This window comes from Penaeus monodon, chromosome 41, assembly GCF_015228065.2.
Source record: "Penaeus monodon isolate SGIC_2016 chromosome 41, NSTDA_Pmon_1, whole genome shotgun sequence".
Lineage (NCBI taxonomy): Eukaryota > Metazoa > Arthropoda > Malacostraca > Decapoda > Penaeidae > Penaeus > Penaeus monodon.
This window is the reverse complement of record NC_051426.1, coordinates 21014081-21034080: the sequence shown is the minus strand read 5'-3', so window position 1 is coordinate 21034080 and position 20000 is coordinate 21014081. Positions and strand designations below refer to the sequence as shown.

The 20000-nt window shown below is 37.4% G+C and overlaps 1 pseudogene; it reads left to right on the top strand.

Moving 5' to 3' along the window:
• The window catches only part of LOC119598443, a 16151-nt pseudogene extending 2640 nt beyond the window's left edge, over positions 1 to 13511 (top strand).
• Positions 13512 to 20000: the final 6489 nt, after the last annotated feature.

The following is a 20000-nucleotide window of genomic DNA, read 5'->3' as shown; positions in this document are numbered from 1 at the left end:
GGATATAGTTTGTGTATGTAGAGGAATTGTCCTTCATCTGAGCTCCTTTGGATGTGTAGATATGTATGAATATATTGTTTGTATAGTCATGGGACATGTTTGTGTTGTGTGGGTTCAACTACTATTTTAAACTTTTTCTCCTTTATGTTGGGTTTTACTTTTTATCCATTATCTACCATATTATATGTATTTGTGTATTTCGTAAAATCATGACACATGTCAGAACTGCAATGTCTAAAACTGAATCTTTTCTCTCCCTAGGACAAGAAAAGGTCTCTTCTCTGGCACTAATGCTGGAAGGGCGCTTGGCATTGATTGTCATTGGCACTGGCTTGGGAACTGCCACTGGTAAGCCACTTCATGCTCATGGAGTTTTAGCTGGATTTTAGGCTGGTTATGATTGGGATGAATAGTGTACATTGCTATGACTGGACATTTCATTCTGAAATAGAGATTTTATGATGGTATGCAGAGCAGGTGTGGTTTAGATTTTTCTGATTCATGTGCTCAGTCAAGATTAAAGATATTAACAAGTAAATGTCCTTTCAGGAAAGATTCGCACTCAGATGGCTGAGACGGAAGAGATTAGGACGCCTCTTCTGCAGAAACTGGATGAATTCGGTGAACAGCCTTTCAAGGTCATTTCTGTCATTTGTGTTGCTGTTTGGACACTTCAGGCATCCAGTTCATGGTGGTTCTGGGTTCAAGGGAGCCATTCACTAATTCAAGATTGCCGTAGCCGTAGCTGCCATCCCTGAGGGTCTCCCTGCTGTCATCACCATTAGCCTTGCCCTCGGCACTCGCCGACTTCTTTACCTTCTGTTGAGAGTCTTGGTTGTACCGCTGTTATCTGCTCAGACAAGATTGGCACACTCACTACCAACCAGGTGTCTGTCTCTCGCATGTTCATTATTGATAAGGTAGAAGGTAATGACTGTTCTCTTCTGGAATTCGAGATCACTGGCTCCACTTATGACCCCATTGGTGGAATTCATCTCCATTGTGCTAAGGTTGCAGGATCAGATGTTATTAGATTTCAAGAACTCTCAACCATCTCAGTAATGTGCAATGATTCCTCAGTGGACTTCACTGAGTTCAGGAATCAGTTTGCACTTATGACTGCACTTATTGTCCTGGCTGAGAAAATCAGCCCATTTAATCAGTCCAAATTTGGTGTTGACTGGCGCTCTGCTGCTCTTATAACAAAGTGCAACATGGAGACCCGTTGGAAGAAGGATTTCACTCGTGAGTTCTCACGCGATCGCAAGTCCATGTCAACGTATTCCTCTCTAGTCTTCTAATCTGGACACAGGATCCAAGATGATCTGCAAGGGAGCTCCTGAGGGTGTACTGGACTGTTGTACTTTTTTATGTGTTGGAACACAAAGTTCCTCTCACTGCAGCTGTAAAGGATAAGATCATGTCTGTCATTCGTCAGTATAGCAGTAATTGGGATATGCTCCGTTGCTTGGGTCGTATGAAGTCAACATGACCTTTGTTGGTGTGGCTGGAATGCTGGATCCTCTGTGATTCTGTCAAGAGATGCCGAGCAGCTAGCATTCTTGTTATTGTCATCACTGGGGACAATAAGGCAACTGCCGAGGCCATTTGCCGTCACATTGGAGTGTTTGAGGAGGATGAGGATCTAACAGGTCTCTTTACTCTGGTCGTGAATTTGATGAACTTAGCCCCAAGAAGTAAAGGGAAGCTTGCAATTGAACCCGACTGTTCTCTTGTGTTGAACCTTTCTACAAGTCAGAGATTGTTGAATGCTTGCAGGCTGAAGGTGAGATCTCTGCCATGACTGGTGATGATGTGAATGATGCCCCTGCCATGGGTTCGAACACTGCTGTGGCTAAGTCTGCTTCTGAGATGGTGCTTGCTGATGATAACTTCTCTCCCATGGTGTCCAACCTATTGACTGCTGTTCTGGTCTCCCTGAAGCTCTCATTCCTGTCCAGCTCCTGTGGGTCAACCTGGTTACTGATGGTCCACCAGCCACTGCGCTAAGCTTCAACCCCCCTGACCTTGACATCATGGACAAACCCCCTCGCAAGGCTGGCGAGTTTCTCATCTCCGGCTCTTCTTCCGCTACATGGATATTGTATGTTATGTTGGTGTCACCACAGTTTTTGCTGCCTCTTGGTGGTATGTATGATCCCACTGGCCCTCAGCTCAACTACTACCAGTTGTCTCACCATCTCTACTGTACAACAGATGTGGAAAATTTTAAAAACATAGACTGCACTGTCTTCTGCCAACCACCACCCATGACTATAGCCTTATCTGTGTTGGTTACTATTGAGATGCTGAGTGCTGTAAACAGGTATGTTAACTTCTGTTAATTTTCATTTTGATGATAGATCTGATTATGTATTATTAAAATAGTAATCATTTCATATGCAAAACCTCAAAGAAAAAACTAACAATTGTGCAGGCCTTTTTGCTTTAATGTTACCTTAGGGTATCCTCTTTTTCACTTGTTTAATAGGAATCCTCTAGTATATTGTTTGAGACTCGTTATATGTCACTTTTATTACTCGACAAACATAACCAGATGACAAGTTCCATTGCCAATATTTCATCAATCCCTGTTTTATTTCATTGTGTCGGGAAACTAGTCTCTGTTGGTGATGCCGCCCGGGGTCAACATCTGGCTCCTGCTGCCATGGCTCTCTCCATGATCCTCCACTTCTTCATTCTCTACATCTACTTCCTTCGGTGGATGGCAGTTCTTGGCAGGAATGGGAATATGTGTGGGTGATGTGGCAGCTATTTTTAGCTTCCTTGAACAGTATTTATTATTTGAGCATATATCTTTACCATTGATGTTATTCATGTCTTTCCTCTCTCTCCCTTTTTTGTGATTTTTTAAAAATAAGATATTGTGTTTTTTCTACATGTGTAATGATTTTTTCTTGTCTTTCGTACCGCGTTTAATGTTACGCCAGTCTATGTAGCGCAATGGATTGCAGTGATGGATATATCCTTCCCTGTAATTACATTGGATGAAACCTTCAAGTTCTTTGCCCGCAAGTTAGCCGATGGCGAAAATCCTCTGTACTCCTGCCACTGGAATGTTTTGGTATGGGGACTGTACTTGGCATACGTTAAGCAATACTTCTTGTAATGTAGGTAATCCCTTAATGGAAAATTAGATTGTCGCATCCTATTTCGTATGAGGGGTTGATGAAAGGAAGGCAGCTCGAGCTGACGATGCACCTGTGGTGCTCTTTCAAAATATCTTGGAAGCAGAGATTACAGTTCTCCTGTAAATTTTCCTTGCAAGTCAGCTGCAGTCAGCCTATCACTATAACTAAACTATGAATTATAAGTTTTGATGGCGGGGGAAGAAATTAATTTAGCTAGCATTAGCTAGAACATACTAAACAGATTTAGGTGGTCATGGTGAAAGTGCTAGGTGTTTTTTTGTTTTTAGTGAACTCAGTTCACATGGCACATATCTTTCCAGTATATCTTAAGGGAACGCTAGAAGCAATCTTGTGATGCGGGTTGTGTCATTATTAGTTTTGTTATAATTTTGCAGACTTTTTGAGTATTTTTTATATGAGGATTATTTTTTCCAACTCAATATGCCAAAGTCATTAGCACATTTCCATCAAATAGGTGCAAAAAATTACGTTTAGCCAGGAGAAGACAGAATATGTTAATGAGGATCATAGGAAGACCTTTATGTTACTTTTGTAAAGAATTTCTCTGCCTCTCTTCTCAGAACCATTACAGACTACCAGCTCAAAAACATGTATATTGCTCTGTCATTTTGTAGGATTCAGAGTAAACTTTCCTTTTTTAAATAGCTTATATTTCTATGCATTTATTTCAAATTATTTTGACCAATTTTTAAAGGTGATAAGGGACGTATTAGGACTTTGTATATGTTCTGCTGAGTCTTAAATTTTCATAAAAGTAGACGTTCTTGCTACAGGACTGTGAGAGTGAGAGCCTGACTGTGTCCACACAACTCGATTGATGGTATAAAGGTGCTGAGAAACTTTCATTCAGTAGGATATAAAGGCTTTAGTTTTTGTAGTATGACCACAAAAGTGAGTCAATAAAAAAGAGGAAAGGCACTGAAGTGTTAGCGGTGATCAAAATGCCATAGACTAAGGACCTCCTTGTAGCGGTTGGAATAGTAAAAAGAATTATCATTAAAAAACGTGTATGGTGGAAGAACAATAAGTGAATCTCATTTCTTTTCTATAACCATTACTCATTATTTTTTAAATAATTATTATGATGACGATGATAGTAATGATAATGATAAAGATAATGATAAGTGTTTATCATTATTAATGCTAATGTTGCTGTAATATAATCTCTAATTAAATGTTTTTTTTTTGCCAATTCGATATTTTTTTCGTTTGTACAGTATTTCTCTAGACAAGAAAACATGATTTTCCTGCTTCTAAATAAAGCTTTTTATTGTAAATTTACGGTTTCCCCTTTTCCTTCTTTTCCACAAAATGGTTTTGTAGACAGTTAATTTTGGTGTATGTAGTGACGTGGAGGATCATGCGTGGAACTGCAGAAGTTGCGGTTCAGGTGGCCTGCTAACTTCTTTGTCAAGTCAACGTAGACTTAAGAATTTGATTCTGTGTAATTGGATGTTATAAAATGAATTTAGTGGACTAGGTTTGCGGTTGAATCTCCCTACCTTGTCACCCCATCCCCCCTACCAACTCTCGGATATGAACTTCTATAGTTGCCTTAAAAACATATTGTTCCCTGCGTCCATTCCATTTATACTACTTCCTTATAAACTGTGATGGCACGGATTTTGTTATAAAAATAAAGCATTGTTAAGAAAGAATATATATATATATATATATATATATATATATATATATATATATATATACATATATATATGTATGTATGTATATATATGTCTGGCGTATTACAGTGTAACTGTTTTAAAAGCGGCAGAGATAGTTCCTCCTAATTAGTTGGAGACTGCGAGTTGAGAAGGAGCCTGGGGGATTCCACTCAACTTTTATTTTCTCCTGACAAACCTCTACACCAATGATTAAATACAGAAACGATAATTCATACCACATCGCCCGTCGCGTGGGTTATCAAGGGGCGCGTTAGTTAGCAACCAGGCTGACAATGTTAAATATGCATCTGGAAGACAAAGAAGATAAAGAAAACAGGTCCAATTAAGAAACACATTAAAAATCGGAACGTGGAACGTAAGGAAAATGAAAGAGATGGGTAAATACATACTGTCTGTAACGAAATGGATAGATACAACATTCAAATACTAGGAATCAGTGAGACCAATTGGAAAAGTAATGGAAGTTTCAAAACTAAAGAAAACAAGACAGTTCTTTTTTCTGGAAAAGAAGAAGGAAATTATAGTCACGGAGTTGCTATGATTCTCACGAAAAAAAACTGCAAATGCACTAATTGGGTACAGCCCAATAAATGATCGCATTTTAAAAGTCAGAATACAAGCAAAACCTCATAATATTAGTATCATACAATGCTACGCACCAACCAATATTGCAAGTGATGAAGAAATGGAATTTTTTTATAACTCTCTCCAAGATACTTTAGACACAATCCCTAACAGAGATGTAAAAATAATCATGGGAGACCTCAAACGCCAAAGTAGGAAAAAATAATCTAAAAAATGACACCTGTGGAAAATTCGGCCTTGGAGATATAAATGAAAGAGGTAAAGATTTTATTGAATTCTGTAGTACAAATAATTTAGTTATAGCCAATACATTGTTCCAACACCACCCAAGACACTTGTACACGTGGTTTTCACCAGACAAAAGAACACGCAAACCAAATTGACTACATTGTGCTGAACCAAAAATGGAAGAGTTGCATAAAAAATTAGAAAACAAGGACCTGGAGCCGACTGCAACAGTGACCACCAACTATCGAATTTAAAATAAGACTCAAAAAGATGGAGCGTTCCAACACCACCTCTAAAGCTCGACTACAAAACTCTTGATAACAATTACAGAATTACAGTGTCAAACAAATTTGAAATACTCAATCAATGTGAAGATGATAAAACACCAAATGAGTTGTGGGAAGAAGGAAAAGAACTCTGGCTGAGCACTGCTTAAGAAAACTATCGCCAAAAAGAAAAAGACAAATTCCCCCTGGATATCTGAAAAAACACTAAGTGAAATTGAAACAAGAAGATGCCTAAAATAAAAAGGTATCAATAATCCAGTTGAAAAAGTAATTTACAAAAAACAAAATACAAAAATTCAAAGATTATTGCGACAAGATAAGGAAAAATATTTAAATGAACATTGCCAGAGAATTGAAAAACTGTTCTATCAATAAGACAACTAAAGAACTCTACCAAGGAGTACGAAACATCACACGAAAATTTAAACCTACAATGGACACTATCAAAACTGAAGATGGACTTGTTTTATGTGATGGAAAAGAAGTCAAAGATAGATGGAATCAATATTGTTCCAACTTATACAAAAAGAATAAAAATCTAACAACAACAACATTAATTAGACTCAATGACAGCGAGGATGAACCACCGCCACTGCTGGACGAAGTTATAAAAAGCCATAAAAGAAGTAAAGAATAACAAGAGCCCCGGAATAGATGAAATAACAGCAGAACTAATTAAGAATGCTGGCGAAAGTGTTGAATACTTCTTCTACAAACTCTGTACAAAAAATATGGAATGAAAGAAAATGGCCAGAAGACTGGGTAAAATCAGTCTTTACTCCCATACCTAAAAAAGGTGACGCACTCCAATGCAACAATAATAGGACAATTGCCTTAATAAGTCACAGCAGCAAAATTTGGTTGAAAATTATTGCTGAAAGAATGAAGTTGAAGTTAAGAGAGGAAATTGCAGACGAACAAGCAGGTTTTCGCCCTGGAAAAGGTACCAGAAACCAGATTCTAAATTTAAAATTTATCATAGAGAAAAACAGAGAACATCAAAAAGACCTATACCTGTGTTTCATCGATTATGTGAAAGCTTTTGATACTGTTGATCACGATATCCTCTGGAATAAACATGTACGATATGAAGTTTCCAAAAACACATCATCCAATTAATAAAAGCCTTGTATGACCAACAACAAGCAGCTGTAAGAACCACTTATGGGTTAACAGAATGGTTCGAAGTCAAACAAGGAGTACGACAGGGTTGCATTCTGTCTCCGCACCTCTTTAATATATATTCTGAAACAATTATGAGAGGTGCTCTAGAGAATTTTGAAGGAACTGTGGATGTTGGAGGATACAAAATATCAAATCTGAGGTACGCCGATGATATAGTTTGATTACCAGCAGTATCACTGAACTACAACAACTACTAGATAAAGTTAGAGAAGCAAGCGAAAAGGCTGGCTTATTTCTTAATGCCAAGAAAACTAAGATCATGAAGATTCAAAGATAACCGGCAATGAACAATGATGAACATGTTACAATCAATGGAATGATTGTGGAAAATGTGAAAGAGTTCACTTATCTTGGAGCTGTTTTAACTAATACATATGATGATTCACCGGAGATAAAAAGAAGAATTACCATTGCCAAAAGCGCCACAGTTGCTCTCAATAACATCTGGAAAGACCGAAGCATTACCTTACGGACAAAGCTGAGGTTATTGAACTCATTAGTTTTCCCAATTGCATCATATGGTTCTGAGTGTTGGGTGTTGAAGTAGATAGACAAGAAAAAGATCAATAGTTTTGAAATGTGGTGTTACAGACGAGTACTGCGTATTAGCTGGACAGAGAAGAAGACGAATGATGAAGTGCTGAGAAAAAATAAATTGTAAAGACCGACTTTTGGACATCTTGAACAAGAGGAAATTAAAGTTTATTGGTCATGTAATGAGAAGTAAAAGTATTGAGAAAAACTTGCTGACAGGGATGGTGATAGGAAACAGAGGAAGAGGCAAACCAAAGACAAGACTGAGCGACAATATCAAAGATATTTGCGGGCTGTCGATGGTATAAGTGGAAAGAAAAGCGTAAGATCGAGTTTAGTGGCGAAGGATGGTGGAGAGGTCCACGGCTGCTCAAGCATGAGCATACCGTTATTGATTGATTGATGTATATATATATATATATATATATATATATATATATATATATTATATATATATGCCAGCAGTATCACTGAACTACAAACTACAAGATAAAATTAGAGAAGCAAGCGAAAAGGCTGGCTTGTTTCTTAATGCCAAGAAAACTAAGATCATGCAGATTCGAAGATAACCGGCAATGAACAATGATGAACATGTTACAATCAATGGAATGATTGTGGAAAATGTGAAAGAGTTCACTTATCTTGGAGCTGTTTTAACTAATACATATGATGATTCACCGGAGATATAAAGAAGAATTGCCATTGCCAAAAACGCCACAATTGCTCTCAATAACATCTGGAAAGACCGAAGCATTACCTTACGGACAAAGCTGAGGTTATTGAACTCATTAGTTTTCCCAATTGCATCATATGGTTCTGAGTGTTGGGTGCTGAAGTAGATAGACAAGAAAAAGATCAATAGTTTTGAAATGTGGTGTTACAGAAGAGTACAGCGTATTAGCTGGACAGAGAAGAAGACAAATGATGAAGTGCTGAGAAAAATAAATTGTAAAGACCGGCTGTTGGACATCTTGAACAGGAGGAAATTAAAGTTTATTGGTCATGTGATGAGAAGTAAAAGTACTGAGAAAGACTTGCTAACAGGGATGGTGATAGGAAACAGAGGAAGAGGCAAACCGAAGACAAGACTGAGCGACAATATCAAAGATATTTGCGGGTTGTCGATGGTACAAGTGGAAAGAAAAGCGTAAGATCGAGTTTAGTGGCGAAGGATGGTGGAGAGGTCCACGGCTGCTCAAACATGAGCATACCGTTATTGATGATGATGATGTATATATGTATATACATATATATATCCTCCACGTTGGATAGACACCTTGCCGCGGTGACGAGGCTCGCGAGGGTCGATGATGTTGTTGGCTGCACCGAATACGTTCAACGATATCGGGGAGGTAACAACTGAGGCTCCAGACGAAGCACCATGCAAACCCCGCCGACTCGCCCTGGGCCAGCGCGGTGGGGTACGGCCCAAACTCCCCAAACATGAAACCAAGAATGCCTTCAGAAAATTTTGGCACCGTGATGCCAGCAATCGTGCAGAATGGAGACAGTTGGGGAAGGCCTACGTCCAACAACGGACCCTCAATGGCTGATGATATATATATATATATATATATATATATATATATATATATATATATATATATATTGTCATTGTCCCTCTGTCAGGTAAAGGATTTTTTTTCTCCTGTAATTTTCCTCTTTATTTTCCTCATATTTTTATTCTATTGATGTTTTCCTTTTATCTTTTTCCTTTTTTTTCCTGTCATAATTCAGAAATAGATGTCCAATTAAGTGAATTTTAAACAGAAACATATTTCATTCTACACTCAAAATTTAAATCATGCTGGACAAAAAAAAAGAATATTCATACATTATAAATTTTGACACAACGGTATATGTTAACTTGTCTGGTTTCCACAGTAATATCCAATAACATAAATGTCTATGTGATCTATAAAACGAAAGCTGTGACGATCTTCAAACATTAAAGATTATGCTTGAAAAAGTTCCTAACAACATAGGACAGTGTATAGAAGAAACTACAAAACACATGGCTTATATTCAGGAATATTCTTAACACCACATGCACATAAATGTGCGTATATAAAAAATAGTACATGCTTAAATATATAAAATATCTGTAAAAATATGTGTATATATATGCAAATATATATGAATATATGCATTTTATATATAAATGCATTTAATATTTCATATACGCATGTATATACATGTATGTAAAATAAATATATGTATGATAAATTATATATATATATATATATATATATATATATATATATATATATATATATATATATATATTACACGTATTTATGCATCTATATATAAATGTATAAATCAGTGCAAGTGCACACACCAATCACTGCATGCGATGCACACATGCATCGCCCGCACGTGTATGTGAGCACGCGCGCTGTTTTAAATAATTTTAGGTAAATCGAACCTAGATACGATGAAGTTCCTTGGGCAAGGAACTTCACCTCGATTGCCTATTTAATTACTGGGTGGGCAAGCCAGCCCAAGTCAGTGCTGGTCCCAAGCCCGGATAAATAGAGAGAATGATTACCGAAAAGGTAACACTAGCACTCTCCGCGGAAAGGAACTGGGGACCCTACCACGTACTCACTCCAAGATCATCACAGCACGAAAACTACAATTAAGTATCATGCTGTGACCACAGCGGCTCAAACATGAACCTACCGTTAAAAAAAATTTATAAAAACAAAATACAAAAATTCAAAGATTATTGCGACGAGATAAGGAAAAATATTTAAATGAACATTGCCAGAGAATTGAGAACTGTTCTATCAATAAGACAACTAAAGAACGCTACCAAGGAGTACGAAACATTACACGAAAATTTAAACCTACAATGGACACTATCAAAACTGAAGATGGACTTGTTTTATGTGATGGAAAAGAAGTCAAAGATAGATGGAATCAATATTGTTCCAACCTATACAAAAAGAATAAAGATCTAACAACAACATTAATTAGACTCAATGACAGCGAAGATGAACCACCGACACTGCTAGACGAAGTTATAAAAGCCAGAAAGGAATTAAAGAATAACAAGAGCCCGGGAATAGATGAAATAACAGCAGAACTAATCAAGAATGCTGGCGAAAGTGTTGAATACTTCTACTTGTACGAAAATGGCCAGAAGACTGGGTAAAATCAGTGTTTACTCCCATACCTAAAAAAGGTAATGCACTCCAATGCAACAATAACAGGACAATTGCATAGCAGCAAAATTTTTTTTTTTTAATTATTGCTGAAAGAATGAAGTTAAAGTTAAGACAAGAAATTGCAGACGAACAACCAGGTTTTCGCCCTGGAAAAGGTACCAGAAACCAGATTCTAAATCTGAAATTGATAATAGAGGGGAGCAGGGAACATCAGAAGGACCTGTGCCTGTGTTTCATCGATTACTCGAAGGCTTTTGATGCTGTTGATCACGATGTCCTCTGGAATAACATGAACGATATGAAGTTTCAAAACACATCATCAAACTAATGGGAGCCATGTATGACCAACAACAAGCAGCTGTGCGAACCTCTTGTGGGTTGGCAGAGTGGTTTGAAGTCAACCAAGGAGTGCGACAAGGTTGTATTTTGTCTCCGCACCTTTTTAATATATATTCTAAAATAACTATGAGAGGTGCTCTAGAGAATTTTGAAGGAACTGTAGATGTTGGAGGATACAAAATATCAAATCTAAGATACGCCGATGATATAGATTTAATTGCCAGCAGTGTCACTGATCTACAACAACTACTAGATGGAGTTGGAGAAGCAAGCGAAAAGGCTGGTTTGTTTCTTAATGCCAAGAAAACTAAAATTATGAAGATTCGAAGATAACCGGCAGTGAACAATGATGAACATGTTACAATCAATGGAATGGTTGTGGAAAATGAGAAAGAGTTCACTTATCTTGGAGCTGTTTTAACTAATATATATGATGATTCACCGGAGATAAAAAGAATTACCATTGCCAAAAACGCCACAGTTGCTCTCAATAACATCTGGAAAGACCGAAGCATTACCTTACGGACAAAGCTGAGGTTATTGAACTCATTAGTTTTCCCAATTGCGTCATATGGTTCTGAGTGTTGGGTGCTGAAGAAGATAGACAAGAAAAAGGTCAATAATTTTGAAATGTGGTGTTACAGACGAGTACGATGTATTAACTGGACAGAAAAGAAAATGAATGATGAAGTGCTGAGAAAAATAAATTGTAAAGACCGGCTGTTGGACATCTTGAACAAAAGGAAACTAAAGTTTATTGGTCATGTGATGAGGAGTAAAAGTATTGAGAAAAACTTGCTCACAGGGATGGTGATAGGAAACAGAGGAAGAGGCAAACCGAAGACAAGACTGAGCGACAACATTAAAGATATTTGCGGGCTGTCGATGGTACAAGTGAAAGAAAGCGCAAATCGAGTTTAGGGGCGAAAGGATGGTGGAGAGGTCCACGCTGCTCAAACATGACATACCGTTATTAATGATGATGATTAAATGTATATGAAATTAATGTATTATGTATATACATACGGTTATGGATCGCTATCTATATATACTTATATATGCTTATATATACTTAATATCTTCTGTATATAATAATCATATATATATATATATATATATATATATATATATATATATAATGTATAGATAGAGAAATTTCATATACTGTATGTATATATAAATACATAATTTCATATACATTTATATATAGAGCCATAAATACATGTATATATACATATACATATATATATATAGATATTATATATATATATAATATATATATATCATATATATTAATATATATATATATATATATACATATGTATAATCTATATAGTATATATATATATATATCTTTTTAATAATATATATATTTATATATATATATATCTCAATTATATATATATATCTATATATATCTATATATATATATATATATATCTTGTCCTGGTTCAAGACAATAAACTCACCCATTGGGTTCCCTTGAACAAGGATAGCACCCTTGCCAGAGGTTGCGGTGAAGCTGTCGGCAGCAGGTCAAGTGGAATATCTGGTGAAATCTGGCGTATTACAGTGTAAAATGTTTTTAAAGCGGCGATAGATAGTTCCTCCTAGTTAGTTGGAGAACTGCGAGTTGAGAAGGATCCTGGGGGAATTCCACTCACTTTTATTTTCTCCATGACAAACCTCTACACCAATGATTAAATACAGAAATTATAATTCATACCACACATCGCCCGTCGCGTGGTTATCAAGGGGCGCGTATAGTCAATAGGCTCAACCAGGCTGACAATGTTGAATATTCATCTGGAAGACAAAGAAGATAAAGAAAACATGTCAATTAAGAACCACATTAAAAATCGGAACGTGGAACGTAAGGGGGGGGGGGGGGGGGGGGGGAAAAAAATGAGAGATTGGGTAATTCATACGTCTGTAAACGAAATGGCTAGATTACAACATTCAATACTGGAATCCAGTGAGACCTTGGACAAGTAATGGAAGTTTCAAACGAAAGAACACAAGACAGTTTTCTTTTTTTTCTGGAAAAGAAAAGGAAATTATATTCCCAGGAGTTGCATATGATTCTCACCGAAATCACTGCAAATGCACTAATTGGGTACAGCCAATTAAATGATTCGCATTTTAAAAGTCAGAATACAAGCAACACCTCACAAAATTAGTATTATACCAATTGCTAAACTCCACCACCAACTTGCAATGATCAGAAATGGAAAATTTTTATAACACTCTCCAAGAAACTTTAGACACATACCCTGACAGAGCTGTAAAAGTAATCCATGGGGAGACCTCAACGCCAAGTAGGCAAAAATGATCTGAAAATGACACCAATTGGAAAATTCGGCCTTGGAAATATAATGAAAGAAGGTGAAGATTTTAAATTGAATATGTAGTACAATAATCTATTATAGCCAATACATTGTCCAACACCACCCAAGACACTTTGTTTACCGTGGTTTTCCAGACAAGGAACACGCACCAAATTGACATACATTGTGCTGAACCAAAAATGGAAAAGTGCATAAAAAATGCCAAAGACAATACCTGCACAGTGACCTACCACTACTAACTATCGACTTTCAAATAAGAACTCAAAAAGATGGAGCTCCCACACCACCTCTAAGCTCGACTACAAACTCTTGGATAAATAAAAAAAAAAACATTACAGAATTCAGTGTCAAACAAATTGAAATGCTCAACTCATGTGAAGATGATAAAACACCAAATGAGTTGGGGAAGAGGAAAAGAACTGCTGAGCGCTGCTTAAGAACTATCGCCAACAAGAAAAGAACAAATTCTCCCTATTCTGAAAAAACACTAAGTCAATTGAACAAAATGCCTAAAATCAAGGGTATCAATAATCCAGTTGAAAAAGTAATTTTACAAAAACAAAATACAAAAATTCAAAGATTATTTGCGACAAGATAAGGAAAAATATTTAAATGAATATTGGCAGAGAATTGAAACTGTTCTATCAGTAAGACACTGAAAGAACTCTAACCAGGAGTACGAAACATCACACGAAAATTTTGAAAACCTACATGGAACCTACAAACTGAAATGGACTTTGTTTTTATGTTGCTGGAAAGAATCAAGATAGATGGAAACAATATTGTTCCAACCTATACAAAAAGAATAAAGATCTAACACCAACATTATTAGACTCAGTGACAGCGAAGATGACCACCGACGATACTGCAGAGCGAGCCATAAAAAGTTTAAAGAATAACAAGAGCCCGGGAATGATGAGATAACAGCATAACTAATCAAGATGCCTGCAAAAGCGTTGAATACTTCTTCTACAAACTTTGTACAAAAAAAATTGGAATGACAGAAGAACTGCCAGAAACTGGGTAAATCAGTCTTTACTCCATACCTAAAAAGGTGACGCACTCCAATGTAACAATAACAGGACATTGCATTAATAAGTCACAAAGGGCAACAAATTTTTTGAAAATTATTGCTGAAAGAATGAAGTTGCAGTTAAAGAGAAGAAATTTGCGACCGAACAAGCAGTTTTTGCCTGAAAAGGTACCAGAAACAGATTCTAAATCTGAAATTGATCATAGAGAAAACAAAGAACTCATAAAGACCTAATACCTGTGTTTCATCGATTAATGTGAAAGCTTTTGATACTGTTGTCACGATATCCTCTGGAATAACAGAACGATATGAATTTTCCAAAACACATCATCCAACTAATAAAAGCATCTATGACCACAACAAGCAGCTTAAGAACACTATGGGTTAACAGAACTTGGTTCGAAGTCAAACAAGGAGGCGACAGGGTTGCATTCTGTCTCCGCACCTCTTTTAACATGTGTGTGTGTGTGTGTTTACAAATATCTATATATTTATATGCACACATATATACATATATGAATATATGCACATACGTATATATACACATAAAAAGCCGCGGTGGCCGAGTGGTTAGTGCATCGGACTCAAGACTGGCACGACGGCAATCTGAGTTCGAGGGTTCGAGTCACCGGCCGGCGCGTTGTTTCCATGGGCAAGGAACTTCACCTCGATTGCCTACCTAGCCAGTGGGTGGCCAAGCCAGCCCAAGTCAGTGTTGGTCCCAAGCCCGGATAAATAGAGAGAATGATTACCTAAAAAAGGTAACACCGGCACTCTCCGTGGAAAGGAACTGGGGACCCTACCACGTACTCACTCCAATATCATCAAAAAAAAAAAAAAAAAAAAAAAAAAAAAAAAAAAAAAAAATATATATATATATATATATATATATATATATATATATATATATATATATATATATATATATAACATATATACATACCTACATATATACACACACACATATACACATATATATATACACACACATATATACATATATATACGCACACACATATACATATATATCCATATATATACAAAGGGAGAGGAAGGGAGAGAGGAGAGGAGAAGAGACGAGAAGGGGAGAGAGAAGGAAAGAGAGGAGAGAGAGAGAAGGAAAGAGCGAGAGAGAGAGAGAAGTGAAAGAGAGAGAGACGGGGAGAGAGAGAGAGAGAGAGAGAGAGAGAGAAGAGAGAGACGAGAGAGAGAGAGAGAGAGAGAGAGAGAGAAAGTGGAGAGAAGAGGAGAGAGACGGAGAGTAGAGAGAGAGAGAGTAGAGAGGGAGAGAGAGAGAGGGGGGGGGGGGGTGGGGGGGGGGGGGGGGGGGGGTGGGGGGGGGGGGGGCGGAGAGAGCGAGAGAGAGAAGGAAAGAGAGAGAGAGAGAGAGAGAGAGGAGCCACTAAATAATACTCTTTAGAGGATCTTTGGCTCAAACTGCGTGTCTATCGCTTTGACTTCCGTTGCGTTTCATACGGATCTGAAAATTATGATGTTCCAGACATCTTTCCCGCCAACTATGCCTATTTCTTTCCATCTTTTCCTTTTCTCCCTCCACTCTCTCTTTGTCGCTTTACCCTTCCTCTACCTATGATTTTGTTTGTTGCAGGTGTAAATACAGAATTTCTTCTCTCTCTTTTACTGTTTGTTTGTCTTTGTCTGTCTGTCTGGGGTGGGTGATTATCATAAGTATTTAATATTTTGTCATGCAAATAACTGAAACACACATCTCTTTTTGATAATACGATTGAAGCAATTTTTTGTTTTAAACACTCGTTATTGTATTTTTTAATCTATTTCGTAGTCAAATTATCAATCAGTCTACAAACAAAGATGAACATTTTGATGGTTACTCGTCCTCCCCCTCCCCCCCCTCTCTCCCTTGCAGTGGACGACTTCGCAAAATCACGTCGTCTTACTCCAGGGGGTATAAAAAATGCTAAATATTTCCTCTCACCTCCACCCCTCCCACGGCACGCGTTCATTACCCTCTGGAAACTGACGAATTTCTGTCGCAGCCGCGGCGTGACGTTTTGCCCTGTATATTCTTTAAAGACTATGGGAGAGACTACTCTATATTACCAGGAGCTCCTTTACCTCTCCCTTCATACTGCAGCATGAGCTTCGATCGCTCTCCCTTCGCCGAAACCCTGAGCTCGACCGCTTTATCCGCGAGTGAGGAGGATGCCCGAAACTACGAGTGTTGCCACGGACCGCTGCTCTATCACATTCTAATAAATGCATATTTTATTTGTATTTCTGGCACCACTATCTCACCTTGAATACGAGATGGAATTAAACTCCTTTGATTTTTACATTTTAGGAGTATTTTATTATAATCCAACCTGAAATCCCGAAAACAAATTTTATTAATTTTAATTCCATGTCTTTATAATAACTTTCCTAATTATATCTTAAATTTTATTTACTGTTTAAGTATTTTCGTGTTTTATAATGGTTCTTTCATGGAAAGTATGTCAATTTCTTTATTTCATTACACCATTATTTCATTTTCATATTTCAAATGGATTTTAACGTTAATTCTATCAATCTCAGAAATATAGGAAAGAACCCTATTTATTAAGACGAGGCGGGGGGGGGGGGGTAGAAGACGCAGGCGGGAAGATTCAGGAATTGGTCTTGTGCCTCTGGATTTCCCGGAAAGGGTCTGAGCAAAGTTAAATGGTCACGAATACTTTTTAGCACAGCCGGAGCGACAGACTCCATCTCCAGGCACACTGACGAGAAACTGGCAGTGTCTAGGGAGACTTCAACGCGGCATCCGGCCGTGATCCAGATGGCTACGAGACGCAGCCATCTCCCTCTCTTTGTAGATCCCAGAGATTGAGGATTTCTGGCTCCTGGTATCAGCGCTCCAACCCGCGGCGCTGGACACGCTATAGTGATCCTTCTGAACTGCAGGCTTTGCCGAGGACCGATCTGTGGAATCGACCATGGCTGTCGTGCCCCCCCCCCCGTCCACTTAAAACCCCGTCTCTTTTTCTCTATCTCTTTCTCCCCCCCCTCCCTCTCTCTCTCTCTATTTATCTCTCTGTTTTATCTCTCTCTCTCTCTCTCTCTCACTCTCTCGCTCTTTCTCTCTCTCTCTCTCTCTCTCTCTCTCTCTCTCTCTCTCTCTCTCTCTCTCTCTCTCTCTCTCTCTCACTCTCTCTCTCTCGCTGTTTCTGTCTTCTTCTCTTTCTTTCTCTCTCTTTCCTCTTTCTTTCTCTCTTTAGTAACTGTTTGAATCATAATAACTCTTTCCGGTTTAATTTTTTTTCATTTCTGTTTGAGTTTATCTTTCTTTGATATCTTCATTATACATCGTTAAACTAACACACAGGTATGTACACACTGATATAGGCGCAGAGAGAGAGAGATAGAGAGAAGAGAGAGAGAGAGAGAGAGAGAGAGAGAGAGAGAGAGAGAGAGAGAGAGAGAGAGAGAGAGAGAGGAGAGTGAGTTTAGGTAGATAGATAGATAGATAGACAGAGAGAGAAGGGGTGAGATAGATAGGTAGATAGATAGACAGAGAGGGAAAGGAGAGATTGAGATAGATAGGTAGATGGATATATAGAGAAGCAGAGGAGAGAATGAGTGAAGATAGATAGATAGATAGATAGATAGAGAGAGAGAGAGATAGGACGAGAGAGACAGAGAGATAGATAGATAGATAGATAGACAGAGAAGAGAGAGAGAGAGAGAGAGAGAGAGAGAGAGAGAGAGAGAGAGAGAGAGAGAGAGAGGGGAGAGAGAGAAAGAGAGAGAGAGAGAGAATGAGAGAAAGAGAGAGAGAGAGATAGGACGAGAGAGACAGAGAGATAGAGAGAGAGAGAGATAATAAGAGCAATGCATACAGTCACTACAATGTAAGTGAAGATAGTGAAGATATATATATATATATATATATATATATATATATATATATATATATATATATATAGGTATCGAATAAATGATACAAATATTTGTGTATCTAGCAGTATCTGGTAATGATAATGTCAGCAACAGTTTCATTAATTACTCAAGGTAATACAGATGATAGACGTCAAAAGAGTCCGATTAGGAAACATAGAAGTGAACCTTCTTTGGGTAAAGTTGAGAGTCCACTGTACTTGCTCGTGTTCGGCGTTCACGAGTGTTCTCCAGGGAGATTTCCCCTCTCGAGGTCACTCGGGTCGGCAGCTGTGCAGGAAGGCAGACAGTCCACTCAATTGCAAGCGGAAGAAAATCGGGTCGTTCCGGTTGGCCGTTTTGGTGGCTGCTTTATATATTTTCTGTGTCATTTATACTGAAATTACATTGGAATTCCTTTTACTTAATTTATGTGATGACGGTTAAGATCATAGTTAATATACATTTGTTCGCATATCAGTGACGTACATGATTCGTTAGTAACGTTATATAGCTTTCCGTTCACACTTTCAAAATGGCAGCATGAAATGAACATATCTAAAGCACAAATGTAAAAAAAAAAAAAAAAAAAAATAATAATAATAATAATAATTATTATTATTATTATCTTTAGTCCTGAGACAAATATTCTCCGCAGGTCTACAAGGAATGAAAATGAAAATTTAATTATAGATATTGATTATGCTATCAATGTAGAGAACCAGAAAATATAGCAGTAACATCAGCTGTAATAACCTTAAAAATATTATTAAGTTAGTCTTCCGAGCTAGATTATATAAAATACAAAAATTGGTCGTTATTTTTTAAAGGCTAAAATGTCATTTGTAATAAGATCGCTATTTTACTGGTGACTTTAGTCCCAGACAGGAAAGTCTGTTCACGCAGCTGCTCGTCGTCATCTCTCGATTTTTATCTTCATTTGCTCTGATAGTATTGTGAATAGAGATGGTGAAAGGGGTAAGGCCTATGGCAGAAATTAGAAAACATAAGAGGGATTATAGTAATACAGTAACATTATATATACATATATATATATATATAATATATATATATATATATATATATATATATATATATATATATATATATATATATGTATTTGTCCTGGGTAAGACAATAAACTGCATCCTGGGGTTCCCTTGAACAAGGATAGCACCTTATTATATAACACTCTCCAAGAAACTTTAGACACAATCCCTGACAGAGATGTAAAAGTAATCATGGGAGACCTCAACGCCAAAGTAGGCAAAAATTATCTAAAAAATGACACCTGTAGAAAATTCGGCCTTTAAGATATAAATGAAAGAGGTGAAGATTTTATTGAATTCTGTAGTACAAATAATCTAGCTATAGCCAATACATTGTTCTAACACCACCCAAGACACTTGTACACGTGGTTTTCACCAGACAAAAGAACACGCAACCAAATTGACTAATTGAGCTGAACCAAAAATGGGAAAGTTGCATAAAAAATGCCAAGACCAAGACCTGGTGCCGACTGCAACAGTGACCACC